Here is a 19,847-nt window from a genome sequence, read left to right as displayed (position 1 = left end):
GTGTCCCATCTGCTTCTTTCACCGTCCGTGTGCTTTTTGCGCTACTGTGTAAATAATGACATACCAACAAGCCCCCCAGTCTGTCCGTTGGTACTAGAAGTGCCAAGGTGAAAAAGAGGAGGGAGGGATTGTAGGTATAGAAAAAGCGTCGGTAACTGTCTTATTGGTGGCGATCACTCCAAGCTGGAGAAAACACGTGCGTGAGAGAAGAAAACGAACTAGCCCATAGAAGTGCTAAGTGCCGAAAGAAAACCAGAAAATTTTATTCGCTGGTCTTAAACCGTTATGTCAGCTTCAAGTGGTAGTTCGCATTCAACAAGTAAGAGTTTGTATGCAACTATGTGTGATAGGCTTTGGTTCAAGAATGTAAGAGATGCACGTAAATTTGGACCACAGCGACCACGACGAGGTTGATGAATTTTTAATGCTCCACTGCAAGTGGCAGGGGATTGCTAAATGCTTATTTGCGCAGATACAAGGGATTTTTTGTTCAAGCAATATTGTAGCCTCAGTCGAAGCGTTTGAGAGCATGCGTGGACACGTTAACAGGTGGGGCAGCCAGTGTCCGGGCGTGCAAGAAGAAAAAATACAACGCGAAAACAAGATACGGAAACAAAAGACACGTTCCAGGTTCTGGGGACGCTGTCATGCAGAGCCTTTTTGTATGCAGTTTTATGCTCCATATAAGATCGCCCATGAACAAAAGGACACCTAACAATTCATACACGGTTACAAGATACAGTCACTGCACTACACGTAGCAATCGCAGTTTGCGCAGCTGCCGTAGTGCGCAATTTCAGTGTAACAATGTATCACTGCAGGCAGTATCTGTCCTATGAATAGCGACATACAAAAAAACCGTTGGGCTTCCGATTTTAAACCAAGATATTGGTATAGAAACGCTTCTTCAGACAGCTCCCAATCCATATTATTCACTTAAACATAACTGTTCTTTTTTACACTCTGCAATCTAAGTACACCGGTATAATCTACACGAAAGTATTTAAACTAAATTGCGGGGCTTTACGAGCCAAAACAACGATATGTATATGAGATACGCCATGGTGGAGGACTCTGGGTTAATTTGACCACCCGGGGTTTTTTAACGGGCTGCCAATGCGCGACACACAAGTGGGGCTTTGTTTCTTCTTCTTTTTTTCATTTCGCCCCCATCGAGATGCGGCCGCAGTGGGCCGAAATCGAACCCGGGACCTAGTGCTCAGCAGCGCAAAGTCATAGCTGTTAAGTCCCACCGTGGCGGGTGCATCTTCCAAGTCATTCAGATGTGGGCGATGGAACCAAGAGTCAAATCCCTTCCCTTAGCAGCAGAAAGTCTCAGTCAATGAGACATTGCCATCGAGGTGGCGATCGCTAATGCGCGTTACGGTGCTCTTTCGTAAGGGCACACTGACAAGCTCTGCCCGAAAGTTTTCTGACCCAGAGCGATTGCCGTGATGCGGCATGTAGCCCGTCGCGGCGGACCGGGGTGTCGAAATCAAATGGCTCAGTGTCGAAACCCCGAGTGCACCACAAATCCATACCATACTTTAGTGTTGCTCCTCACGCCTGCCTTGGGACTGATACAGCATTGCACACAGCCGCTTATTCCTTTCCGACGCGTACCCGGTCGTGGTCAAAGCGCACTGGCAGCCGCCGCGACTGCGCGTGTAAGAAGTGACCTTGTGCCATTGACGCCGTTGTGTTCTTGGACGATGCGGAGCGTACAGTGTTCCTTTGTAGTTGGCAAACGAAGAAAAAAAAGGAAGAAACGAGAAAAAAAATTGGAGGTCGCATAAGCTTCGCATTTAAGAATGTGGAACGCGACAGCATTCAAAGATTCCCGACTGCTTCTCACGCTTCCCGGCAACTGCAGCTTATGTAACCGTAATGTTTTCCTGGAAACGCTGGCGGCGAACGCTATGCACGAACGGTATAGCTTTCTGGGTTGCGCCGCTCCTGCTAAGACACACCTCGAACGGCAGCTGGAAAAGGGGTTCCTGTTTAAGTGTCTGCGTAACAGAATTATGTTTTCTCGTATATTCAAATTACAATCCGACGCTATCATGTCTGTAGGTGGTGTGTAAGTCGTACTTTACGATTTTCATGACGCATTTTAATATGAGAAATTCAATTTGTTCAGTAACGCCTATGCGCCAGGTGGAGGGTCAGCCTGGATTGGGATGCGTGGTTCGGGATGGTTTTTCTCATGCGAGCAACGTCGCCGCCGCCGACACCAGCGCCGACGCCGGTTTTATCTGCGGCGCGGGGCCGTTAACGCTATCGCGTTAATAGAGAGAGATGTGCTGTCTAAAATGCACCATGTTCTCCTCCTACTCGTCAAGCCATTTTTCCAGCAAAGTATATGGCCCTCGTAAGGCGGCACGGCTGGCTCTTAAGCGCAATGACCGCTGCAGCCTGCATTTAGGCAGGAGTGACCAAATCGGAAAAAAATAAAGTTCTTATTAAACACAGTTATTGGTGCATGGTCATAACAGCACATAGGAGCACAATATGGCACCCGGGGCAGTTGTCATCAGTTACACTGCATATATATAGGCGCGCACAAGTTTTGCTGCCACAATGATGATGACAGTAATTAAGCAAACGTTACACGTTTGTAAAACGTTAAAGCGAAAGCCTGATTGTACACTTGGCACACTTTCTGTCACGATTAAGATGCGTTTCTGAAGAATTGTGGCAACTGTCCACCGGAGCGCACGACAAAACGCCGAAATCGCCGCACATACCGGTAGTGGGCTAGTGCCGTCACCGCCTTCGAAGAGGGAGGGGCAGTGTGGGAACGCTGGCATGATGAGCGTCATCAGAACTAGCGGTGGAAGAAGACGACGACGAGCGCGCCAGCAGTGGCACGAGATCATCTCTGTGACCACGTGATGTCTGCAATCAGGCACGCACTACGCACATCCTTACTAAGCCAGAACCGTGGAGCATACGTGGCTTGAGGGAAGCGTGCTCGTCTCGCACCCTGGAAGTGTGGGCTTGATTCCCACCCTGTTGGCCGAAATGTACCAAAGTTTTATGCGAAGCATATTACGAGAGCTCAACCCAGCTCCTCAGGCGCGGCGGTGTCGCCTTCAATACCACGTGACACCGTGACGTCACGACAGAGGAGAAACGGGGCTCCAACTCGCGCCGTCGCTCGCGGCGTCGCGGCGGTATATAAGCAGCTGCGCTTGCCTCTGCTAGACACTCACGAGGTGAGATGCCTCCTGGAGACAGAGCTGCTCGTTGGAATGAGAAGCGAAGGTTGCGGCGTGCTACAGAGACTGATTTTCTAGGTGGCTTTGGCTCACCTCTTGCAAGATGGGCTGGGTGGGAATCGAACCAAGGTCGCTACCACTGAGCCACGAGTACGATGCTTCAAAGCGGTACAAAAGCGCCTCTAGCGAATGCGGTGTTGCCTTAGAAACGAGCTGTTTCTAAGGCTCAGGCGTGCGTCGCTTGCTCAGGCGCACATTTCGTTGCCGCGCCGAACGCTTCGTTGCTCGATGCTCACCGCGTCCAATGCGGGGCGCGTAGTCGCTGCGCCGTAGCCCATTGTCTTACACCCCTTGGCGGGTCGACGGGAACGCTGTCGCGTTCCACTTTTGAAGGCGAAGCAGAGCAACGCATGAGTTGTTTCTTCGTCTAGCTGAACCAAATATAGCCAAGCAACAGCAGTTCACCAGGCTAAACAGTGGTTCAACAACTAAAATAAAGGCTAGTATGCTTCGCATCCTGGGCTTAACCTTAGCTGAGCCACAGCCATTTTTTTTTTCAAAGCCACGAATTGACTTTGTTTACAGGAACTTCCCTGAGGAATGCGTCGTCAATCGCAGCATTTGTTGACGTGATGTTGCGGCGTCCGCAATTTCTTATCATGGCACAATTTGGCCAAGGTGACCGCCAAGGATGCCGCCAACTAGACACCTAAGGCTTTCGCCTTAATAACAATGGCGGTAGCCGGAATCACGACCAGCGCGTTACTCCTACCTATCGACGATCCTTGCTCTATCCCACGAAGTAGGTGCGTGCTCAGTAAGATCAACGACAAACCAACGCACGACAACAATCACAAACAACAATAGTCTTTTAATTTCTAGCACCGATGCCTGTCGTCACTTCAAATTAGGCGCATATGACGTCTGCCTCTAGGTGTGTAGCATGCAGTGTCTAATGTTTCGTTTTCAATGCGATAGCAATTATATGGACACTCCAGGCGTACTTCTGCTGTCGGCGTCGCCGTGAGTTTCCGTATGAGTGAAAGCTTGTGAGGGTGAGCCGGCGATCGCGCTTCAATCTCGCGTGCGCGAGCGAGGAACGAGGCCCGGATGCTTGCCCTCTCGTTTCGCGCGCGAGACAGGGGTGTCAGGCGATGGAGAAAGCGTGTACTTCTGCGGCTGCTAGGCTGCCTCGATGTCCTTCTTGCCCGCCGCTCCATACAGAGTGGAGACAACGATGGCGTCTACTACGGCGATGGCCACGCGAATCGCGGGCGCCGTAGTATAGGCCTTTGACGGACGCCGTAGGGACGCGTTGCCGGCACTCGTGTGTCTTGAAAGCGATCTGCGACGTGTTCAAAGTGCACGCCCGCGCGGGCCTCATCCTCAGAGCGATCTGAGATGTTTGCAGATTGCGCGTAGTGCCGGTAGCTTCATTATGCGCTGTGCTTTCGACGTTTTGTTCGCGCTGAAGCGAGACATGGATCAAGGTCAATTCGCTTGCTGCTGCCGCGATTTCTCACTCCAGAATTTTGACAGCGAGTTTCCGCGCTCATCGAGCAAGATGTGTTCATGTTTACCTGTGCGCGCGTGACACCGTGCTGGTTAATTTAGTTAACATAGTTAAAACACGTTGGCGGGCTAGTTGGTTTGAATCTATGACAGGGTGCGTAAGCGCGACTGAACAAGGACGTAGAAAGAAGCAGACACGTACACAAAGACAGCGCTGTCTCTGTGCGTTTGTTTCTTTCTACGTCCACGTTGAGTCACTCTTACATATTCTATCATTGTTATTTTAGTTAGTAAGCGAATGTTTACAAGTTCATACGACCGATGAAACTACTATCCTTACTTCGTACTGCTATCTACTAATTTGATATCGCAATTGGTGCTTCTCCTTTCGGATGGAGCTTTCGGGTGGAACTCCTTTAATTTTTTGTTTATGTTCGGTCTTCTGGTCGTTCACTTGTGCGTAGCTTTACCTCTAACAAACGCGCATCCGGGATAGTCACCAAAATAGCTAACGTGCTCGCCTACCATAAGACGAACAACAACATCGTCATCACCATCATCATCAGCATCAACAACAACAGGGGGCCTTTGGCGCCTGCTGGCGCCTTCCCACATCAACAGCGTTCTCCCACTTTAGCCTAGTCCCTTTTTATCGCGTAATGGCGTGCTCTCCTACTTCGCGCCATGCTTGAGCGTGACCTTCGCGCATCGACCCATCGAGAGCAGGTGTGCGATTTCCGTTGTGAGAAATAGCTTCGAGAAATGTCGAACATAAGACATGGATGGGGAGACATAAAACTACGGGGGCACCTAAGCAATTCTTATGATGTGCAAATGCGAGAGCATTACTTGTCGCTGAGTGTGTTGCCGAGTTATGTCGCTGAGTTTAGTGCTGCTGCGAAATGTTGGTGAGTTTAGTGCTGCAGCATTATGTCTCCCTGTGTAATGTTGCTGCTTATGAGGGCGCAACAACGCAAGACGACAAACCGGCCATATTGTGATCTCTCAGCTGTTTTGTTTGTGGAGTTCTCATTAAAGTAGTGTTTAATGCACATGGTGTTGAGCGTAACGAACGAATCAACAAATGTACACGATCGGCTCATTTCCCATACCATTGACCATATGACGTAAAGCTACTCCATTCCGACTTTATTGAAATCGGCGGAGGCCAAAGCTACATAAATGCCGATGTACGCATCGGGCGCTGAACCACAGCGTTGTTTGAACAGCCCAATAAAACGCTCTTCTCGTTGATAGAAGTCACTTTTGCTGGCTTTAAAAGCCAATGGCAATGCCTACCTTGACAAGCTTTTAAGGTGAAAGCCTTAGATCTGTACGTTTCAAGGTCGCGTTGTGAAGTAGAAAAATATCACGTGATCCAATGAAATGTATAAGAGAACCAAAGCATGTCCAGCCGTGTATAAGAGATAATGAATGATTAGCAAAGTTAATTAATTAGTGATTAGATTAAAGCAGATTATCGTAGATTAAGGTGTGTTAAGTTGGATGAAAGAGTATTAAGGTGGATTAGGGTGGGTGAAGGAGAATTAAGGTGAGTTAGGGTGGATTAAGGTGTTTTAAAGTACGATTTACAAGGCTTTCGCCTTCGCGTCTCTTAGGTGATAGCTAAGCTAGGACACCTGGGAATTTTCTCACCTAATTGGCTCACAAGAGGCGAGGAGCGCGCGCAAGTGGAGAGGGTCTCGGTGGGTCCGAGATAACGCAGTGAAAGTAGATAACCGGATGAGGAGGGTAGTGCCAGTTTCTGCGATTAGTCTGCTTCCACTTGCTTAGTTTGTGGTGACTGGTCTAAAATCACGGCGACCAGCTACGGAAGATTAAAGGTACCTCTGAAAAGATCCTCAGCGAAGAAGAGTTGGCAAAGCGATGTCTTATACGTGCTGAAAGTGCTCGGCAACGTGTCACTGCTGCGGATAAATGTTGATTGTACACAGATAAATTTATTCCCCACCAGTGCCGATGCCAGAGCCAGTGCGAGTGCCAGAGCCAGTGTCAGAGCTATAATTGGCAGCCATCTTTTACGCGTTTCGAAAAAAGTCTTCGGCTATTTAACAAAAAAATTCAGGTTTGTTGATTTCGCCCCCATTTAGATGAAGGCGAAATGCAAAAACGCCCGTGTCCCGTGCATTGGGGAGGACGTTAAAGATCACCTGGTGGTCAAAATTTATCCGGAGTCCCCCACTACGGCGTCCCTCATAATCAAATCGTGGTTTTGGCACGTAGAATCCCAGAATTCAATTAGTCTAGTGCGAGCACATCACTTTGACGTGGTGAGCTTTCGCGGTTTTGTGACGTGGCGTAACTGACAGGCGAAATGAGAACAGCCCGAAAAAGTTTGACCAATAGCGTAGAAGCAAAGGAGGTGTAGAATCAAGAAGAATTGTTTTTATCTTGATCAGCGTAATTGTGCGTAATCAGTGTGCACACGTCATATCAGCTGGGAAGCTTTCGCGGTTCATTTCGTAGACAAGATGGCCTGCAGCCTCGACAAGTGTTAGGGTAGCTAGCAAGGATGATAGTGCTTGAAAGCGTCTTGCTGTCTCACACAGTCGGCGTCTACAGAAACGGTGTTCCTGACGCGTTTCTGGCGCTTTCTTTTTAAGGTTATCCCTGACAACCGTCATTGCTCGGTGGCGCTGCGAAGTCTCAACACCATTTTCGCGTATTTGCTCAGCTTTGAATGTGTGTATGGGCGAGCGGGCGCGGTGCCACCAGAGCTCTAGTGACGCAGTTTCCCAACCTAGACACTCTCCCTCGCCTCAGAGCGACACCTGATAGACTTCCGGGTCCTTTTTACGCTGCGCTGCAGCACAGGCTTCGCGTGCATGATAATTCTTCTGAAAGAGGAAACTGAGGAACTTTTTTAAAGGGGAACTTTTCTTTAGTAAAACATTTTTTTCTGGTTTGCTTTACCTCGCAAGTGAACTTATTTGGCGTTGCTTTAATCATGACCTACAGAAAACAAGCTTTCATACGCTATGCTAATGTCACGGTCTCTCTCCGCATACACAGCATGGCTGCGGCGCAGTGTAATTACAACCTCCGGCTCTCCATCGAACGTTCACTGGTTCCATCGCACCAACCACCGCTCAAACTCTTGACATTGCCGAATAGTTCAAGGAATAACGGTCAAGATTTTGCTGGAGAAACTACAGACCCGACAACGTACGTTCTTGCTAATTATCCCGATACCTCAGCGTTGCACATCACGCATTCGTCATCTTTTCGATTCTATCACGCACCACCTCGTTATTATTAATATGCTTAGGCTCGTTTTACTGTTTACGCCTGAGATGTAAAGCACGAGGAGTTAGCACAAAAACTTGCAATCAATCGTAATAGGGAAGAATAGGCGACCTTCACGAAAGATACTCAAATTCTCATCAGAAGCAAACTGCGAAAGATGGCGCCTTGTGTTACTCAAGCGACATTGGAGTCTAGTGAGCACGCAGAATTCTCCAGTGTACATTTCCGTACACCCGGAGCCCTTATTAGGAGTGCGTTTTAACTTTATTTTTCCTACTTCCATCTAGCACTTAGCCTTTCAAGGGTCGACAACAGTCTGCACAAGCAAAAGAACAGCACGCTCTAGGATCCCCTTGTTTTGGGACACACGCAGAAACTGGCAAGATCCTCACATTCGCAGACCCGTACACATACGTAGCTCTCTGTACTTGGGCACACAGTGCCACCCGAGGCCACCGTCTGAGACATCAAAAGTTAAAAAAAACACGAACTATCAGGTCCACCGCCACTCGGAAGACAGCAGTTTAATCTCGGGCGAACTGCTCGAGTTTCGGCATGGAAGAGAGGACGTCCTTGACGGGAACGTTCCGAGCAGCGAGCCAGAGACGCAAACTCAAGAAAGACTAGGCTTCACCTCGTGGGAACGAAACCAGTGGAGCACTTCAGCAGATGCAAGGTGAAGAGCACAATAAAAGAACAGAGAAATGTCTAAAATAAGGAGGAGCGGTTGAGAAGAACGTCAAGATTCGCTTCGCTGCGTCGCTCTCTTTGCGGCGCGATGCTTGAAAGCCACCATAATATACCGCTCAGTGCAGGCTCCCCGCCGTTTTCACATTTTTAAGAAGAAGTCTCCGAACGGGAACGAAAAGTCCGGACGAACGGAAGCGGGCAAACAAAAGGAAGAAGTCCGATAGTCCGCGCGTGCTTTTTCCACCAGAAAGAAGAAAAGAAAGACATTGCTGAAGTTACTTAGACGCGACAAAAAAAGAAGAGAGAGTGTGCGTGAAAGAAAATTTAACAGCAGACCGAAATCTTCAGTCCCCTATTCGAGAGCTCTGAAGTAAGGTGCGAGATGGATTTTCCATCTTGGTTTCACGAACTTGCCAAACGGACCGAGATGTGAGGCGCCCGCATGATGCGCATTCTATGAGGCAAAAAAAGGAAAAGAAGAAGAAAACGGTGCAAAATAATAAATAGAAGACAGGCAAGTGCGGCCCCCTCGAATGTCTCACGGAAGCAGAGCGATGCACGAAGTCAGCGCACCTGCACCTGTACCGTAGGGAGAGCAATTTACTTCGCTGCTTGCTTTCGTGCTGAATAGAAACAGGCTTTCTGAAAAATGCTCTCGCACACTGCTAAATCTCGTGCTTCCTTCGCGCGGGGCCAAGCTGCGCTGTTCTACGAAAGAGCGCGCTCTATCTCAACTATCAAGGCAATATGGCAGCTATATATTGCACGCGAACAAACTTGCACCATACCAACAGTTGTGACATATTCAGCCTTTAAGTTCGTCCTCTTCTGCTACTGCTGATTATTCTTCCTCCTCCACCCACCGTGCTAGCTTAGTGGCTATTGCGTCGTGCTGCTGAGATGGAGGCCGCAGATTCGACCCAAGCCGCAGCGGACGCATATCGATTAGGGCGAAATGCAAATATGCTCGTGTACCTAGACCACATCACAGTGCGGCACGTAATTTTTTTTAATTTACTTTTTCTTCTTGAACTACATCATTGACGCTAGGAAGAAAAAATTCCGTTCGTCGCTGTGCACGTCGCAGATATCATGTGCGATCACTGTCCGGGAAGCGCAAAGGTTGGCTGCGCGGAAATGACGTTAACGCAGCATTTATGGCACTTGTAGAGCGTCTAACTTTGTGCAGTCTGGCCATGTACAACTCCATTTCGACAAACAATTTTTTGCGTCACGTATGTGGAAAGAAATCGACTTACGTGTACTTCTGTAATGCGACACACTTTACATCACGCCACTCGTCGCTTATTTTGCGACAGCGATTATATATGGACACTACAGGCGAATTCCCATCGTCGTCGTCATCGCCGTGATGTTCCGCATAAAGTCCAAGTGCGATAACATCGAAGTCGCGTGCTGTATGCTGTAAGTGCGAGGAAAAGCATGCGAGGGTGAGTCAAGCAAGATGGAAGTTTGGTGCGGCGGCGTCTTCCTGCGCGGGCAAGGGAGGAAGGCGGAGAGGCTGTTTTCTGCAGTGTATACTTTCGTGGGCAAGAAAGCGCTACTTGTGATATTTTACCTTTAGCGTAATTTGTGGAAGCCGCTTGTGGGTTGGTGAGGACAACGACCTCATCTACGCCCCGTTTATATAGGGCATGGCCCCCAACTATTATGCTGAAAATAAAACATTTGATTGATTGATTGATTGATTGATTGATTGATTGATTGATTGATTGATTGATTGATTGATTGATTGATTTGTGCCAATGGCTAACGCGAAGGCCGCCTCCTAAGCGCCGGTAGCGTCTCTACACAGCAATGTCGCCGCGGCTACCTGCCGAAGGTTTTGGTTCACGACGCTGACGGTGCTAGCGTCCCCGTCTGGGTACCTCGCCGCATCCGTGAACCTCGTGTCGGAGGAAATGGAGTGCTTTTTCTGCAGGGCTTTCGCTCGTGCTTGTCGGCGATCCCTGTGGTAGACGAGATGCGTGTTTCTTGGAACAGGTACCACGTAGAGGCATTCTACAGATATCTGGTGGGACGCACTCCTTCTGCGCTCCCGCGTTGTCAGGAGTGGAGTATCCGCGCCGCGCAGGATGCACCAGCCGGGTTACGTGAGCGGGAGTCTGTCTTTTATGCGAAGCATATTACGAGAGCTCAACCCAGCTCCTCAGGCGCGGCGGTGTCGCCATGAAACCACGTGACACCGTGACGTCACGACAGAGGAGAAGTGGCTTTGGCTCAACTCTTGCAAGACGGGCTGGGTGGGAATCGAACCAGGGTCTCCGGAGTGTGGGACGGAGACGCTACCACTGAGCCACGAGTACGATGCTTCAAAGCGGTACAAAAGCGCCTCTAGTGAATGCGGTGTTGCCTTAGAAACGAGCTCTTTCTAAGGCGTGCGTCTCTTGCTCAGGCGCACATTTCGTTGCCGCGCCGAACGCTGCTTTGCTCGACGCTCACCGCGTCCAATGCGGGGCGCGTAGTCGCTGCCCTGTAGCCCATTGTCTTACACCCCTTGGCGGGTCGACGGGAACGCTGTCGCGTTCCACTCTTGAAGGCGAAGCGGTAATGCATGAGTTGTTTCTTCGTCTAGCCGAACCAAATATAGCCAAGCAACAGCAGTTCACCAGGCTAAACAGTGGTTCAACAACTAAAATAAAGGCTAGTATGCTTCGCATCCTGGGCTTAACCTTACCTAAGCCACAGCCATTTTTTGGCTCTTCAGGTGCGCTTCTATTATTTATTATTTGCTGTCGTACATGCGGAGCTCTTCCAATTGTTTGGAACAGGTTCCTGGTGGGAGCCCCATTGCTTGCTTGTACGCTTTTCGGATGAGGACGTTAAGCTTGCATGTCTCGCTGCGGATGGGGGAAATGTATGGTGTTCTGTAAGTCAGTCTGCTAGTAATGAGGGTTTTGATGGTACCGATCACGTCCACCTGTTTTAGTCTATTCCGCCTGTCGGTAATGCGGTGGATGAGGTGCAAGATTTGTGCTGTCGATCTGCTTAATCGCTGCAGGATTGTGGCACTGCCTCCGTGATTCTGTATCTGCAACCCTCAGATGTGCGGTTGCTTGACTTTCGGCATGGGCATACTTTCCATATGAATGTCGGCGTCCGGCTGACTTCCTTTCTTTTTGTGCAGTCCTGGTGCTTCCCGCCGAACCCTGATGACTGCCGATTTCTCAAGGGACATCGTATTAGTGGAAAACACCTCCAGTTTTGCCCGAATCGGTTATTCAGTCAGTCACTTAGGCGCTCCATTGATCACAAGAATGCTCAAGATGGGTGGTTTATGAGCTGTGACTTACTCAATACTCCTTGTCCTTTTCGCGAATATGTTACAGGTGCGCACTCGTCAGTATCGTACCGTCGAAGCGCCAAACATATGTGCGCAAAGTTCAGGTAGTCACATCTTCCGCCGAACGGGACTGTTCCGGATGAGAAAACAGGAAAGCGGTACTGCGTGAAGGTACTCACGTGGCGAGCCCTTCAGAGACTGCTATAAAAAATGTCATACTTACTCGCCCCATCAGCTGGATTCTTTTGCCACTACCTACGCCGTCTTGATGCCACGGCCGCCAAAAGAACAAGGCCCATTCTAATTTCTTTACACCCTTAACGGTGTTAACTTGTCCCTTGCGTAACCCGCCGTGGTTGCTCAGTAGCTAAGGTGTTAGACTGCTGAGCACAAGGTCGCGGGATCGAATACCTGCCACGGCGGCCGCATTTCGATGGAGGCGAAATGCGAAAACACCCGTGTACTTAGATTTAGGTGCACGTTAAACAACCCCAGGTGGTCGAAATTTCTGGAGTCCTCCACTACGGCATGCCTCATAATCAGAAAGTAGTTTTGGCACGTAAAACACCATACTTTAATTTTTTTTTTGTCTGCTGCGTAACAGTCGCACATATCTTACGGCTATGAAAATTTGTTGCACGTGAGAGTAAGCTCTAACTGCACATGCAATGAGAAAAAGCGTAGTTGAAAGCCGTGTAATGATCCTGACCCCCTCGGACGCAGAAAACTATCTGACAAGATATTTCAAAGTGACAACATTGAAGGTTTATTTCACGCACTTTTCGTGTCCTACATGTGTTGCAGCTACCAAAATTTCTTACTTGCCATAAAAAATTGGAAAAGAAATTCATGGGTCTTCATCACAGATTTGATCTTATCCCTTAAACGTGAAGGTGTTACCTATGGGGCAACCAAACATCCGTCATACACCTATAAAAGTGCAAAAATTTTAAGAGCGCACGACAGGGACCATTACAATGCGGGATCCTAGCTGCACTACCAAATAGGACCCTTAAATAATGTGTGCATCTAGACACAGGTTCAAAAATATGCCTAGTTTTTTTAAGGAAACAAATTGTTATGCTACCAACTCATGTGTTGCCCGAGATATGAGATTTGGGCGTGGCAAACGACGCATAACCATTTGCGCTTCGTTTTACTCCTACGAGTTGAAATGAGGTACCAGCAGCTGAACAAAGACCGGTCGACAGGAACCAACACAATACTTATGTAACCAGCTTCTCAGTCTTCTCAGCAACAAATTCAAACGTACGGCCAAGGCTATTTACTATTCTGTAACTTGAAAGCTGGGCGTTCAAGGGCTATGCCGGTAGGTCGCGCCTTTGATAGTATACGTAACATGAAGCTGCACGAAAATAGTGTTATTATATAATGCGCAACGTCAACATTATGTAACTTCCAGCTCCTGCAACAATGGGCAGTGTGCATAATGATTATGTATTACATGCCGTATACAACAAAACACTTACTATGAAGTGGCACGTAATCGACTTTTTCGCTGAATAGAATCTGCAGCAGAAGAGCGTTTTATGCACAAAAAGATGGCGACCCGGGCTAGTTAGTCGAGGCTCAACCTGGTCTTTCTTTTCTTTTTCCTTTTCTCTCGTTTTCTTTTTTTATCAGCGATGACAGCGATAGAATCACTTTTACTGTTTTTATGCGTTCTAAGTTGCTTTCCCTCACATCGCGCTTCACACAAAAAAGAGAAGGAAGAAAAAATCTACAACACAAACTTCAGTTCGACGCACCGTCATGAAATTATCCTCTTTCGCACCATGCTATTTAGTCACGCTTCGAGTAATTTGACAACGAGACGCAATGCCAGTCAATACTGCCGCTGCAGCGTTCGTCCGCCGATGTTTCTGCGGTAAACCAGAACTAAAACACGAATTCGCAAATTCTGGACGACTTCTCCTTATATTTGGGTGCGCATTGTTACGATTGGCCTGCATAGGTATCGACCTACGAAATTGGGCCGGCCCGCCGCAGCTGCGGGGGTGGCGATCTAGAGGAGAAGCGACCTCCGAACTCTCCCAGTCTGCTGCGGCGACTCGCTTTGTAAGGACGACAATGCGCCGCGTCAACAGCCCATCGGCGCCACTATGTCTAGATGCGGTCGGTGGACCAAGTATTGTTCGTGGAGTCGCCGTCGCCTTCACGGTTTGAGTGGAGCGGGGGAACTCCTGGAAGGAGATGTTTTGCGGTGCGGTCTCAGGGGCAGCAGAAGAGGTCACAGTCAATGGACAAACGCGGCGGCCACTGACTGCAGGGTCAGCTCTAGGATCAAAGAGGCGCCTGCTCGGGTCAAGACCTCTGTCTGCGAGAAACCCTCTCACCTCGGTGTGTTCAGTGAAAACCTGTGCGGAAGTGAGTTTGTAAACCCTCCCCCTCAAAGGCGGGTCGGCTACGATGACTTCGGATGCTCCCATTGGTCGAAGGTTGAACGGCCGTTTTCTCTCACCTAGGGATCTAGGGAGGACAGTTTATAAGCAGCCGTCGCGTGGCTGCTGGGTGTGCATTCTCTTTCAGTCATGCTAGACTGATGAACTGTAACATCCTCATGTAGATTCTGTAAATAAATCCCATATTCTTCGTTCTCTACGAGAACAAGTCCTTCCCTTCAACAACGTCCTCAGCGTGGATGAGTTGGACGAAGGCATGGGCAAGCTACCATCTATTTCGTGCCCGATCCCAATCCTTACAGCAAGACTTCACCCTAAGTACCCTCGCTAGCAAAATTTTAGAGATCATGGCGTCAGCAAATAATAATAATAATAATAATAATAATAATAATAATAATAATAATAATAATAATAATAATTCTTAGCACAGCTACGCAAGAAGGAATTGTTTCAGTAGATTGTACTGCTTCAACACGCGCACGCAGGCCGCGCAAACGATATGGCAATCTCAGTGCCAACCACAATGCCAAATGATACACGACACAGTAGATCTTGTCATCACAGCAGCCCAAGCTGAAACACCGTAGCAACCGTCACTCATCCCTAGTAAACTTTGCTGCCCATCAAGCGGCCGCGGTTGCGAATGAGGTGCTATGGATTTAATCACGCGGGGGATTTAATGACAAAAGGGGGGCTACACACCCCTTGCGTCACGTTGGCACGTTCATTACGGGAGACTGGCCAAGAATGGGTGCGCTTATCGATACGACGTACGCAGCGCGACCCAAGTTGTTTACCACATACAGGTCAGGCCTTCTGCAGTCAGCAGCAAGTTGTCGATATACGGGCACACATATACCCAGTGGGCTACGTTTTCAGCTCGACAAGACAGCAGCCGACACCCACCTACCTCTAGCGGCCCAAATTTACTCTCCATCCGCAAACAACCAGAAACATGCAAACTGCACAAGTGCCTGTGTGTGTGGGGTGGGAGCAACAAAAGATAGCTATCGTTCTAACACAATTTCGCGGTATACTATCGATCTCTAAACTTTCTTTCTCGCGAGTGTACTTGTCAGTTACGCCTATTCTGCGCGCTTGTAACTCCGCCGATCTCACTTTGCGTGTTTCTCAGCGTGAGATATCGAGCATAAGGTATACATTTCGAACACGATCGATCTTTCTTTCTTTTCGTATTTCTTCATTAGCCTTTTCATTATAGACGGGGCTATCACGACAAAGAAGTTTCCGCTCGACGATGGCCATAATCTTATAGGAAATAACTGTCGCGTGAAGGGGCATCGAGATTAAACGAAACTTTAAATCTTGGCCGGTAAGTATATATATACAAGCGCACTTTGTTACATATACATATAAATATATATATATATATATATATATATATATATACTAAACATACGTTCACACAGGCACATCGTAGGCACCCTGTGACAGTAGCTTTCCCATGAGCGCCGCGGCATCAACGAGCACACTCGCTCACCGTGTTTAGTTGTTCACGCATCGGCACCCTTTTATACAGCGCCAGCACCTCCTTCACAGCCAGACGCTTTTCTCCGTACAGCTTCCGCTTGCGTTCTTTCTTGTTCTATCTGCCTTATTATCTGTTTTGTCACCCGGCGGAGGGTCTTCTTCGAAGAGCTCACCAATCATTTCTGGTTCCTTCACCGCGTTTTGTTTGGCGCTTCTTCTCTTTAGGTTCCCTCTTTTTTAACTGGCAGCCCTCTTTATCGCCGCAAGCATCGTCGCTAGAGAGCACGTCGTCTCGTTCGCGTCATTCGCTGCGCTTATTTTGCTCCACTCGCATCGTTTTCCTTCCCTGTTCCGCCGTCGAATTCTTCGCGACACATTTTTTTTTTCTATTTCTTCGTTCTTTCCCTTCCGGGCTGCGCGCGCTCAGAGATGAGGACCTCCTCGAAGGAAAAGGCCGCCGCCTTTTATCGCGACGGAACAGCGCGTGCCGGCAACAGCGGCGGCAGCAGCAGCCGATCAGACAGACCGAGGGCGAAGGAGAGACGGAGACACTGCAGGAAAGCGGAATAACGGCTGGGCAGCACAAAAAAAAAAGTCTCATGTATATAGGAAACGAAGAAGCGAGAAGAAAGGGGTATGACGGCGTTAGTGTCAATAAATAGTTGTGGTTGAATTACTATACTGTAACGGTGATGGCAGCATATAGTAGAGAAGCAGCCGAAGTATCCTTTCTTGTATATTTTCTTTTTTTTTCTTTTTTCGTTAGCGGGCACTATTCCCCGAGTACGATGTGGCGGGATCGATTGCTAGCCGGGAAGAGAGTAAGAGGGGGTGTCGCATTTCGACGAGGGAGAAATGCAAAGGCGTTCGCCTGTGCTATAATTTGGGTAAACGATAGGAAAAGGGGTTAATCAAGGGGCCCGATTTTTAGTAGTCATATCGTAAGAAGCCAACCAACACTGACGCCAAGGACAACAAAGGGGAAATTACTTGTGCTTAATAAATGAAATAAAGAAACTATAAATTAATGGGAATAAAAGTGGATGGAGAAACAACTTGCCGCAGGTGGGGAGCGATCCCACAACCTTCGCGCGAAATAAAGAAATGATAAATTTATGACAATGAAAGCGGGTGAAAGAACAACTTGCCGCAGGTGGGGAACGATCGAAGGTTGTGGGATCGTTCCCAACTCACAACACAACGAAAATGTGCACGCACAGGATCTCATTGACGCAATACTCTGGGGAAAAAAAAGAAACACTCAGATCTCACGCACAGTCGGAGTCGGTGTAAGTGAAACTTTGATGAGCCGGCAAGACTAAGCGATGCACCACAATGAGTAAACGCGCAGCGTATTTCGGCGATGGACGCGTCTCGTAACGTCCATCAGCCACGGTTGCGTGTTCATGTCACAGAGGAAAGGTAAGATTTATTCGGGGAGTGATATCCTCGAACGATCACTTTCGGTGATACCAGCACCTTCACGATATTTTGGGAGTACCGGACGCACTGAAATAGAAGGCCGGAAGCGTTCCAGGCACTGTGCGAAGATCGCGAACTTGGCACAGCACCAGAAACGCTGTCGCGTCCAGTACCGAGGCACGCGAAACCTCTCAAAAACGACCGCATCCCCTACAGCGACAGCTTTATACTCGGTGAGACAGGCGACGATGACGACACGCCATATCGCAGTGAGGCAGGCAAAGAAATCGCTTTAAAAAGTAGTCGTTACAGAAATAAGTGGATGAAAATTATCAATGACAAAGACAACTCTGTTACAATAAAATGAAACAGGCAAAGGAGCAACGACTGCAGAAGAAAGGGACTCGGAGTTTATTTAGTTGCCTACCGCTTCCTATACACTGCATCCAGACAGGGTTCTTGGCGGGAAAGCAAAAGAAATGCAGTTAAAAAAATAATAGTTAACGAGGACAGAGTTGAAAGGAAAGGAGAGGTCAGGATAAGCGCTTATATCCCACAAATCATAAGCAGTCACCAGACGAAGACTACGACAGCGACAACGCAGGCGCCAGAAGAAGCAAAATAATGGGGATGGACGCGGCGACAGCTCCCGGGCGTCCGGAAAGTGGTATGAAGGGAAGAGGGAAAGGAGCTGGGAAGAGGGCGGGCGAACGTCAGTGAAAAAATCTCGAGCTCGTGAAGAAGCCCTGTTCTCCCGTCCCTCGTTGCCCAGTGCGGCAATTTTGTTTCGTTCCGCTTACTTTTTGCGGCGTGACTGGACGTTCCACTGTTGTAATGCCTTGAAGCGAGCGGAGCTTATGAGACGACGCTGCTGCTAGCTTTGTTATAAAACGGCACGAAATGGGTTTCGTTCGGCGCCTCTCTTTGTCGTTTTCCCGCCGGGCATGGAAAGGAAGAAGAAAGTGGTTTACCCTTGATTTGAGGGAATAAAAGGGTGGCGGGTACGCTTGACGGTCCTTTCGAGGATTTGGTTAACTGATCACCACTACGCGCGTGGCGGTGAAGGGGGAATATTTCGATGCGAAGCTTGCCGTGCGCTTACTTATCGAGGGTGCAGACGAGGAAGAAATATCGCAAGTTATATCTTTGGAGCTGCCTCTAAAGTAAGCAGTCGAAATCCTCATTTCTGTTACTATTCTAGTATAAAGAGCTGGATGATTGATCGATTAAATTTCACATCTGTCGCCTCACGCTTTTATAGCATAACCTTAAAAAAATGGCTAATTCGTTTAATTAACAAACTTATAAAAGCAACGGGGAAAGCATACACGCCTGAAATCTCGCCTTCTGTTGTCGGCGGATAGATGCGCAGTTCAGGTAACTCCCGGTAGGGCCGTCCTATCTAAAGTTCATATATATATATATATATATATATATATATATATATATATATATATATATATATATATATATATATATATATATATATATATATATATATATATATATATATATATACACTTGTGCTCACGCTTACGCTCTTCTTTTTTTTCAATTTTGTTTTCAAGAGCATGCCACTGAAACGCTACGTATGCGCACCAAGATGTTGCCTCATGGTTACGCAGCTAGCGCCTTTTTTTCCGCAGAACAATCCAACACCGGGCGTTGCAAACTTTTAAAAATTTAGGTGGCATATGCGTGAAAATAAAACAATTAAAGGCTGGCAGCCAGCTACGTCGAAATTTTTAATCAACGCTAAGCACTAGCGTTTACAGATAAGGAGCAGAACTTGCATACTGAACCCACGAATATTGGCTAAGTTATTTTTTCTCAATCTACAACTTCATTACGGAGTTCAGGACGCATACTTCCATCCAATTTTCTTTCTTTTCTATTCCCTCCCACCCCCTTCAGAACCAATTCACCGCATTCATCAAGTGAGTGAGTGAGTGAGTGAGTGAATAAACTTTTATTTGGTCCAGCAAAGCGCGATAAAACGCGCACCTGGCTAATCCCACGATGGGACTGACAGATCTAGTCTGCCGGCCCGATCGCGGGCGCGCTGGACGGCCAGGATTTGATCCTCAAAGACGGGACTTCGCAGGAGGGCGTCCCACTCTTCCTTGGTGAACTTCGGGCCCAGCGACCCGCACTCCCAGAGCATATGAGGCAACGTAGCTACCTCACCACAGGCCACGCAAGAACAATTGGTATAAACCTCTGGATATATGCTATTAAGGGTCGCCGGATTTGGGTACGAGTTCGTTTGCAGAAGTCTTAGTGTGACCGCCTGCGGCCTGCTTAACTTGGAGTGAGGCGGGGGGAAAACCCTTCTCTCTAAGTAGAAGAATTTAGTTATTTCGTTGTGTGTGAGAGGAGCGTCTCGGTGTCCGGGGAGAGAGTCACCCGACCCGAGGGCAGCGCGGTCGGTAAAGCCACGCGCAGCCTGGTGGGCAGACTCGTTGAGGTTCAGAGGAACCCCCTCAATCGCCCCCACGTGTGCAGGGAACCAAAAAA

At 48.3% G+C, this 19,847-nt stretch overlaps 1 protein-coding gene across 1 annotated transcript in view; it reads right to left on the bottom strand.

Annotated features, from left to right (window-relative positions):
- Window positions 1-19,847, bottom strand: part of LOC135913748 (guanine nucleotide exchange factor DBS-like) — a 286,399-nt gene that overhangs the window by 209,868 nt on the left and 56,684 nt on the right. The gene's annotated exons all lie outside the window — the stretch shown is intronic.

Source organism: Dermacentor albipictus, chromosome 1, assembly GCF_038994185.2.
Source record: "Dermacentor albipictus isolate Rhodes 1998 colony chromosome 1, USDA_Dalb.pri_finalv2, whole genome shotgun sequence".
In the NCBI taxonomy this organism is placed as follows: Eukaryota; Metazoa; Arthropoda; class Arachnida; order Ixodida; family Ixodidae; genus Dermacentor; species Dermacentor albipictus.
Note: the sequence above shows the minus strand (reverse complement) of the source record. Positions and strands in the feature narration are given on the sequence as shown.